Source organism: Pan troglodytes, chromosome 2, assembly GCF_028858775.2.
Source record: "Pan troglodytes isolate AG18354 chromosome 2, NHGRI_mPanTro3-v2.0_pri, whole genome shotgun sequence".
Classification (NCBI taxonomy): Eukaryota; Metazoa; Chordata; class Mammalia; order Primates; family Hominidae; genus Pan; species Pan troglodytes.
In genome coordinates this window covers 201,525,880-201,535,893 of record NC_086015.1, presented here as the reverse complement: position 1 = coordinate 201,535,893, position 10,014 = coordinate 201,525,880, and positions in this window count along the sequence as shown.

Genomic DNA, 10,014 nt, shown 5'->3' with positions numbered 1-10,014 from the left:
TATTTATGATAATATTTGGTCTGCCCTATATAGTCTTTATATTACATTTAAATTATATGTGTACATTGCTTTTTTCATATTAAGACATGTCTATACAAATATTAGTAGCAAATATATTATTAATTTTTATTCCAATTTATGGTGGAGTCTTTGGCTTATTCAAGTGGATCACTACCCTAGCTGTCCAGAGCTCCACACCTATTCTCCTGTGTTTTCCAGTGTCCGGCCATACAGAGTTTATCAGAGCCTAAGAATAGACTTGTGGTATAGAATGGCATTTCTGTTGCCAGTGAGAGGGTTCCTGAATGCTGATGAAGCAAAATTTTCACCAGACCCTTTGAGTAAAATTGATAGTGTTAAATCAAGTATAGCCAAAAGCTGCCTCCTTACATATTTTAAGTTCATCCTAAAGGTTTTTCCATACATCATGTACGATAACCTAAATGGAGTTGTAAACAGACTATAGTCTACTCTTGTGCCAATCCCTGAGAAAACTTTGATTGGCCAATCAAAAGTGGCAAACTATTCAAACCATGTTCAAATAAGGCAAACACTGAGCGTCACCAGTCCGGCTGCTTCTGTACCTCACTTCCATTTTCTGTATGTCACTTTCTTTTTTTACCTGTCCGTAAATCTTCTTCTACCAGGTGGCTGCACTGGAGTCTCTGAGCCCATTGTGGCTCAGGGAGACTGCCTGATTCACTCTTTGCTCAATTAAACTCTTTTAAATTTAATTTGGCTACAGTTTTTCTTTTAACAACCCATAACTTGGAAACAAGGGACAGGAGGTGCTTGTGCAGTGAAAAGTGGGTGTTCTTCAGTATGGCTCAGCACTCCCATGACAGTTGCACACTTAAAACATTTCCTTTTTTCGCTCTGTCAGATTTCCTACTCAGCTCTTTCAGGGTGCTAGACTTACTCCCTTCTTTAGGAACTGCCTTACCAAGCAGTATCCAATTTTTTTTTTCTTTTAGTAAGAAAATACTTCCAGTTTTACTTGGGTACATTGCTGCCCACTGAAGACTACATTTTCCAGCCTCCCTTACAGTTACATGTGTCCATGTGACCAAATTTGGGCCAAGGGAATGTGCATAGGAGATAGGTGTACAATTCAAGCTCTTTCCTTCTTTTGTTATTTCAAAATAAACCTTGATACCTCTCTAAATGGCACACCAAAATCATCGGTAATTCCAAAATTAATTTTTATTTATTTGCGGGAAAGGATAGCCCAATCTTCAAATCATGTTAGAAATTAAAAGGAAATATTTGTAGCTATTCTTCTAGCATATCAAAGAAAGGAAACTAAAATGCCAGACAGTAGGTTTCTATATTCAATTTTGCAATCCAGTAATTTTCTAATACCTATGAGTCCTGCATACATGATTTAGAAAGCATATATTACTTAAGAAATTTATAAAGTGCAGTAACCACTTTGGGAAGCTGAGGTGGGAAGATTGTTTGAGGGTAGGAGTTTGAGACCAGCTTGAGCAACAAACTCCACCTCTACAAAATAATAATTATTAATAATAATAATTAGCCATGTATGGTGGCAGGTGTCTGTAGTTCCAGCTATTTGGAAGATTGAGGCAGCAGGGTCCCTTGAGCCCTGGAGTTTGAGGCTGCAGTGAGCTATGATTGTGCCACTGCACTCCAGTCTGGATGACAGACCAAGACTTTCTTTCAAAACACAAAAAAAGTAAAATACAATAACATGTATCTGCTATCATTCACTAAAATAATGTATTTTCTTCCACAAAACACCTTTTTCTTCTTATTTCCACAGCATATCAGAAAGATTGAATAAATTTCCAAAATATTAGACAGAAAGGGATTTAATGGTGCATTTGTTTTGATTTTCTTATTTCCAGGACAGGAGACTGAGAAACAGATTCACTGGGCAGCTTACCCAAACTGAAAGGGCCAACCAGAGGCAGTGCTAGAATTAAACCTAGCTTCGTTGCTTTTAATAATTATGCCTTCTGCTTATCCACATGTTTATTTTCTTGAACAGCAGGCTTGTAATATTTGACCTTCTGTATAAATACAACTGAATGCTATAGCGATTGATACTTTTCTGGATTTTATCATAGCCAGTAAATAAATTAGCAGACTTAGAAGGCTCCAGTTTAAAAATCACCCAGCCATTCAGCACTCTGGATCATTGGCCTTTCTCTTTAAAACTATACTCTCTTTGATAAAAGCACAACACTCATTCCCAAAGTCCATTTTAATTACTATGATCCTCAACATTCACAACCGTACTTCTTTCTCTTTTGCTTCTTTTTCATTCTGTCAGCAGAATATGTATTTGTTGGAAAATCTTCTTTTCCTTTATCTACACTACACACTGCATGTTTCTCATCCTTGTCACTTTCATTTGTCTATAGGAAAACTGAGTACAGTGTCTTTTAATCTCCTTTTAAGAAACCTGTCAGTAATGATGGCACAAAGCCATCCTGTGGGTCATGTGTTTATGGATGCTTTTTGTTTTATAGTTTAAGACTACTGACTGATGTTTGAATATTCAGAGCACTGACTCTTACATTCAGAGAAATCTTATCTGTAGGAAGCAGACCTAGGATGCAGCTTGTTTGCCTTTCACTCTCTAGCTTCAGCAACAGCAAACATCATTTTGCCAGTTTTGTTCCTTTCTTTTCACAACAATCATTTTATTTCTTTGTCCTAGACCATTAGTTTTGCAGTACTCATGAGCCTCTCTCAACTCCCTCGAGAGTGTCATGGCATCCTCTAAAGGTAACTTGTGGGGCATGCAAATCTCTCTGCCTTGACATCTTTCACTACAGGTAGGGTTTGATGCTGTACCTTTGCACTACTTTGTGGCATATCTCTTTCCTCAACACCACCCTCCCACCCCCCGCACCTCACTGCTGGCTTCAACTCCAAAACTTACAGCATGGTTGGGTGTCCATCACCTTCTCTTTTTGCAGGAACTATAAAATACATAGATAAGTGTATAATATGTACAACTAATGCCCACATTTCATCACTAGCATTTATAAAAATGAAGAAATGAAAATGCTGTAAATAAAATTAAGATCTCTTTGACTACTCCCTAAGTCTCATCACTTACACTCCTGCCCAGAGGCAATGTCTGTCAAGGGCTAATTTAATATAATTTCATCCAAATTTTCATGTTTTTCAAACATACATGCATTTGTATAAACAATACATATTGTTTTTATTGGTGAGGTTTCTATTTACAGAAATGATTGCATAGGGTATTTATCATCTTGCAATTTGCTATTTTGCAGTTATCATTACGTTTTTAAGATCTATCTGCTTACAAATGTTAATTGTTTTATGAATCATTCCATTGTGTGATTATACCTAATTTTGTTTAGTCATTTCCCTATTGGTGTTCATTCATGCCATTTCTAATTTCTACTGTTACCCAAATGAGCACACTTACGTGTGTCTCCTTGTGAACTTGTGTTTTACTAGAGTATACACCTAAAAGTAAGATTAATGGGTTACAGGATCTGTGAATTTTAGTTTTACAAGATATGCCAAATATCTTCCCAAACAGGACTTATCAACCTTAATTTTTATGAGTAGTATATAGAAATATTTATTTTCCAAAATGCCCCCAATATTGAATGTACATAGACTTCTAAAAATAATATCTGAATTCAACAATCTTAACTTGAATCATCCTTATTATTTCCTATTAAGAATAGAGAGGCCAGGCATGGTGGCTGATGCCTGTAATCCCAGCGCTTTGGAAGGACAAGACAGGTGGATCACCTGAGGTCAGGAGTTAGAGACCAGCCTGGATGACATGGTGAAACCTCATCTCTACTAAAAATACATAAATTAGCTGGGCATGGTGGCACGTGCCTGTAGTCCCAGCTACTTGGGAGGCTGAGGCAGGAGAAGTGCTCGAACCCAGGAGACAAAGTTGCAGTGAGCCAAGGTCGCACCACTGCACTCCAGCCTGGGTGACAGAGTGAGACTCTGTTCCCCAAAAATAAATGCATAAATAAAAAATAAAGAATAGAAGTATTTCCAATTACTTTGAAAGTACTGTAAATAAACAAATACATGAAGTGGTACACATAACTTTAATCTGTTAAATCCTGAAATACATCAATTTTGCTTTAAATGTAACAAAGCCTAATTAATTAATTCAGTCCTCCATTCTTGTTTATTACATTTCTTACAAGCTCTAGATACTGTGCCAGGTTCTGGGGATACAATATTGCACAGTGGGACTGTTCCCTGGAGAAACTTACAATGTAGTGGGAGAAACAGATACCTAAACACCTAGTCACAATAAAATCAAATAAGTGCTATCATAAAAGGAAGTTGCAGGTGATATACGAGAACAGGGGAGAATGCCTAGGATTCCTAAAGGGAAGAGAAGGTAGGAATTAGTCAGGTTAGGTGTGGGGTCAAGGGAAGTGAATTTATGAAAGGTTTGAGAAAGGATTATCCATGCAGAAGAATGACATGTGCAGAGAACTGGAGGCTAAAGAGATGAGCAGATTCTCAATTCTATCAAAGAATTCAGTAGCCTACTTGGGACAAGAGAAGATATAGTCTGGTGTTGGTACCTGAAGAGATTTTAATACCGTATACTTAAATAGTTTGGATTTTGTTTGCTTCTAAGGAAGATGAGGAACCATCAAAAGACTTTAAAATAAGATGGCGATGACTACATCATCAAAACTGAACATTATGAATAAGACTCAGAAAAGCACATAGGAGAAATACTAGCAAGAGCAGAGAAGAGGCAGATGGATCAATGAAGGAAAGAGACAATGGTGACAAAAACTAGTAGAGATGGAAAATGGGCTGTAGAAAGAGATTTAAATGAAGTAAAATCAACTGAACTTTGTTCACTCAGTACATATTGAGCATTCACTATGTGTCAGGCAAAGTTCTGGGTATTTGAGATTCATCAGTGAAAAAAATGAACAAAACAAACCAAAAAAGAAAAAAAAATATCTGCCTTTTGGAGCTTATGTTCTTGTGGTTGTGTTTATCTAACCCACTGATTTCATGAAGGAGGGCTGTGGTGCAGAGATGAATCATGGGCACACAGTAGGTAGTAAGAATGTGGAAGATCTGGATCTTCAAGAGTTGGAGCTTCCTTCACAGGACACTTGATGAAAGCTAGCATTGTTCAAAGGGAACCAACGAATCTACTTTGAGTAGCAGACATATTTGCTAATCAAATAAACTTGATATAATGTATTTGAGGGTAAAAAAGCATTTGAAGTTATATTTAATGTTTTGCTGGGTATATCTCAGTTTCTAGTGTGTTAGTTCCCTAAGATGTGACTCCTAGGCATGAGAATCTGTATTTTGAATTGAAAGAAGATGCACAGTTTCTGAATACAACTAGATAATAGCAGGCTGACTTTTCTAGCACATACACGAGGCACAGTACTTAAGGCCCACGGTACTGTTAAGGGCCTAAAAAAGTGTTTTATTTTTAATCAGAGAAAATAAATGAACTTTTAGGTCAAAGAAAATAATACATAATATTAATATATTCACCTTTAAGACAATGTATTCATAAAATATAACTTTAAATCTTTTTTGGAGGAAGGGGACCAGGAGGATGAAAGTACCTGTGCCCATCAAAGTCATAACTTGGCTCTCTATAAAAGGGAAAGAGGGAATTCTGTTTTATTTTAATATGTTAAAAACAACCCAACAACCTCATTTTATTATTGCCTTGATGGTACTCCTTACTTTTCAGCCTTCTTAGGAAATATCTGTTGGAGATTTTAAATATATCCAGATTATATTGTACCTGTTATTGTTTGGTCCTCAAAAGCTCAACTTCTTGAGCTATCTTGATAACACAGTAAAAGATTCTTCAAGTTCCACGATTGAACCAATGGATTTAGAATCACAAAAATGTAACTTATTCCAATCTTCACATGTCTCCTCATGTGACTTGATCGAATAAGAAACTCAACCCTAGGTCTTTTATTTTAAAAAGGTGCCTTATTTACTACATCCATTGGGAAATAAGGAAGTGACATAATGATCCACCTCTGTGAAGTTGTTATCCACTTGTATTCCTAGGCCAGACAATCTTTCTCTCTTGGGAAGGGTGAAAGGTCAAGTCCATCTTGAAACACATAACACTGTGACTTCACTTTGTTTGAGTCTTCACAAGCTCTCAAGAGCCAAAGTGACTTTTCCAAATAGCATGCATGTTTTCCTCCATCTATAGCTGTGCCTTATAGTGTTCCTCTTACTCCTATCATGAGAAACAAGTCTGCTCCTCAATGGACCATCTATCTCCTCAATGGTGGGGATCAGAAGCAAGATTGCCATTGGCTTATTTCCTCCTGAGATCCATTCAAGAGAAGCAGGATAAGTCATTATTAATTCCACTACCTTATATTATTACATAAGAAACTAAGATATTCTTATCAGGTTCTAATAACCAAGATAAGATTGCTACTTTTCTTTGTCATAGATTTTGTTAATCACAAATAGTCTAACACATTTTTCCTTACCCCCATGTCCATTCCTCAATAATTGCAAATTGAGTTCTCAATAATTGGAAATCAAATGTCAGAAACTTTTCTAAATGCTAGGGAGCATCCCAAAGTTTGTCCCTAAAGGATTTCAATTTATAAAATACATTGCAAGCTATTGGGTCAACATGTAGGTGATTTTTAACTCTCAAAACGTAAGCTTGAGAATTTAATGACAAAAATCTTTCACAAAAGAACTGTGGTCTGGGCATAGAAAATAGCTAGAATGAGATGAGAAAACAAAATTAGAGTGTAAAAGTAGTGGATGTGGGGCACCACTTAGAGGCATGGTGCTTGGTAATGCATTTTTCTGTGCTTTTCCTGGTGTGCCTCTTCCTAATGAGACATTGTGGTAACCAGGGTCCCAAGTCTAGCAAAGGTTAAATTGTTTATCTTCATTATCTCAAGTCCTGGGGAACTTAATGGCCCTCAAGGCACATGCTGAACGGTTTCTGTCCTATATAATCGAGTATGCTATATTTCCAATCAAGATAAAAACCTCAGGATATATATTTAAAATATTTCTGTGAATGTACATTATGTTTTCAGAGGGTTGATTAAGCTCGGGGCTATCATTCTTCTCTGAAAATATAACATCATTTCTGATAACCACTCAGTTTGTCCGATCCAAAATGGAAGAATTTTTTTAAATTGAGCAGAGAATTATACAATCATGTTATAGAAGCTGAAAACAATTTCATTATTTTTATCTTACTCATGATCATGAGCTATCTCTCTTTTGAATGAGGAAAATGATGAGATTGAGGTATGATCTATCCCGAATACAATTTGAAGGTTTTTTTTTCTTATAGGGATGGTGAGTTCATGAAAATCTACTCCTCAGTATTTGCCTGTTTCTTTCTGTGCACAGTTGTTACATGTGTTAGATTGCTAGCTCTGATGAAGACACTATCTTAGACACAGAGAAAGTTAAATAAAATTCAGCCTGAAACCCCTTCATAGCAGGTCTCAGGGAGAGATGTTTGCCACATGCTAAAATCCAGAAAGAAATTCCATTATTCCTAAACATCTTTACAGCTGGGCAAAGAAGATAAGTTGACTGGTACTGCCAGTAAGTGTATGGATTTTGAGATGATTGTTATGTTCAGGGATTTCAGGCTGAATAAAATTAATTCAAGTTGTTGCTAATAAATGTTGTATGAAATCCTCAAACAATGGAGATATCTGGTTTTATATCTATTCATCCGTCCATCTATCCACTCATCCATTCATCATTAATGGAGCATATATTTTTTGATTCTTCATTATGGTGCTTACTGTAATAACAATTAGGCACTGCTCTAAGTACTAAGAATATAACAGGACATAAGCATAGTGCTCTTGACTTCCTGAAGTTTAAAGATTGGGGGGATGGAAGGTGACAGGGACCAATTAGTAAATAAGCAGCTACGATACATTTTGAAATGCAGAGAGATAAGAGTACACAAAGGTCCTATGAGAGCCCCTGAAGGGGCAGGAAACTCAGATCTAAGAGGGTGATCAGGCAACTTCCTGAAGGAAGTGGCATCTAAGCTGAGATCTGAAGCAGAGGGAAGGATAAAGAATATCAGACAAAATAGCAAAAACAAAGACCAGGACACTCGCATATATAATACTTTTGAAACACCTGAAAGAAGTTAGGAAAAACTGGATTATGGTGTGCAAGTTCGGGGGTCATGGAAAAGTAGGCATGATAAGGTGCACCAGGGTGCAGTCTGTGGAAGTGTCTTACTGATTAGGGAGTGGTGGTGATTACAATGGGTACTCTGATTTAGTTTTTTGGAATCACATTATTTTAAATTCATTTTTAAAAGTGCATTCTCATTGTCTATTTATCAATGTATTTAATTTATATAATCTTCTTTTATGAAAAAGGATTTCAGGTGGTTTCTAAAATACATAAAGTATGATGCAACTGCATGAATTCAAGGGGGTGCAAGGATATGCACAAAGGACTACCACAATCATATTACAATGAATCCTCCTACAAGGCAGATTATACTGACCTACAAGCTTCATCTGAATAACACTAACCCTTGGAGGAAAGGTATGTTGGATTCTTACAATGTGAGAGGCAGGGTTCTAGCTGCTTTCCACCTGTATCTCATTTAATCCTCAAAGACCCTGCCACTCAAAGTGCAGTCCACAGAACAACAGCATCAGCGTCACCTGGGATTTGTGAGAAATGCAGAGACTCTGGCCTCATCCCAAATCTGTTGATTCATCTACATTTTAACAAGGCCCCGGGTGATTCCTGAACACATAAAACTTTGCCAAGAACTGGACAAAGAACATTTACCATTAATGTGTTTTTCAATTTACGGGTGAGGAAACCAGGGTTCTAAGAGAATAAGTAACTTGCCCAAAACTAAACACTTAGTGAGTGCAGGGGAAGATTTTGAGTTTACACTTTCTGACTCCAGGCACTTTTTTTTCAGGAGTGGGGACGGTGGGGCAGAGTCTCATCCTGTTGTCGATGCTAGAGTGCAGTGGCATGATCCCGGCTAACTGCAGCCTCAACCTCTTGGACTTACGTGATCCTCCCACCTCAGCATCCGAAGTAGCTGGAACCACAGGCACGTGCCACCACACGCTGCTAATCTTGTTTATTTTTTGTAAAGAGGAGATTTCACCATATTGCCCAGGCTAGTCTCAAACTGCTGGGCTCCAGCGATCCTTCCGCCTCAGCCTCCCAAAGTGCTGGGATTACAATTGTGAGGCATTATGCCAGCCTGCAGGCCCTTCTCGGTTTCTAAGTGGCATAGCCTCCCCCTATGTTTGTAAGCTTTACGGCAAGCTTGCCCAACCTGTAGCCCACGGCTTTGAATGTGGCCCAACATAAATTTGTAAACATTCCTAAAACATTATGAGATTTTTAGGTCATTTTTTTAAAGCTCATCAGCTATCACTAGTGTTAGTGTATTTTATGTGTGGCCCAAGACAATTCTCTATCCAGTGTGGCCCAGGGAAGCCAAAAGAGTAGACATCTCTGCTTTACGGTGACCAGCCAAATAGGAAATATGGGCTTTTATGCAAAACACATTGTCCCAATGATTTTTTTTTTTTTAAGAGACCAGTTGCTCAAAAGAACAGCAGGGCAACTACCATCAACATTATCAGGAAGGAACTCTTCCCAGGGATTTATATAAGCAAGACTTTACATGATGCAATGAATGATAAGTCAAGCAAAATCTTTCCACAAATGCTAGCTGATCAATCAAAACAATGTGATTTGATGGAAAACGACTTGGTTGGCAGTGATTAGCCAGACCATTTAGCTATCTCAGAAAGGCTGAAGCAAAAGTTGATTGGACAGCAGCAATGATGTAGGAGCTATTTCAGTTAGGAAGACAAGCTAATGACATCCAAGTCCCCTTCTGCCTCTCCTATGTTGAGTCCTGCTCGATGGCTCCTCCCAACATAAAAAATTACAAATTGATGTAAGCATTCATAAACCTAAATGTTTACAGGGATGGAATGGACTGAATTGTGA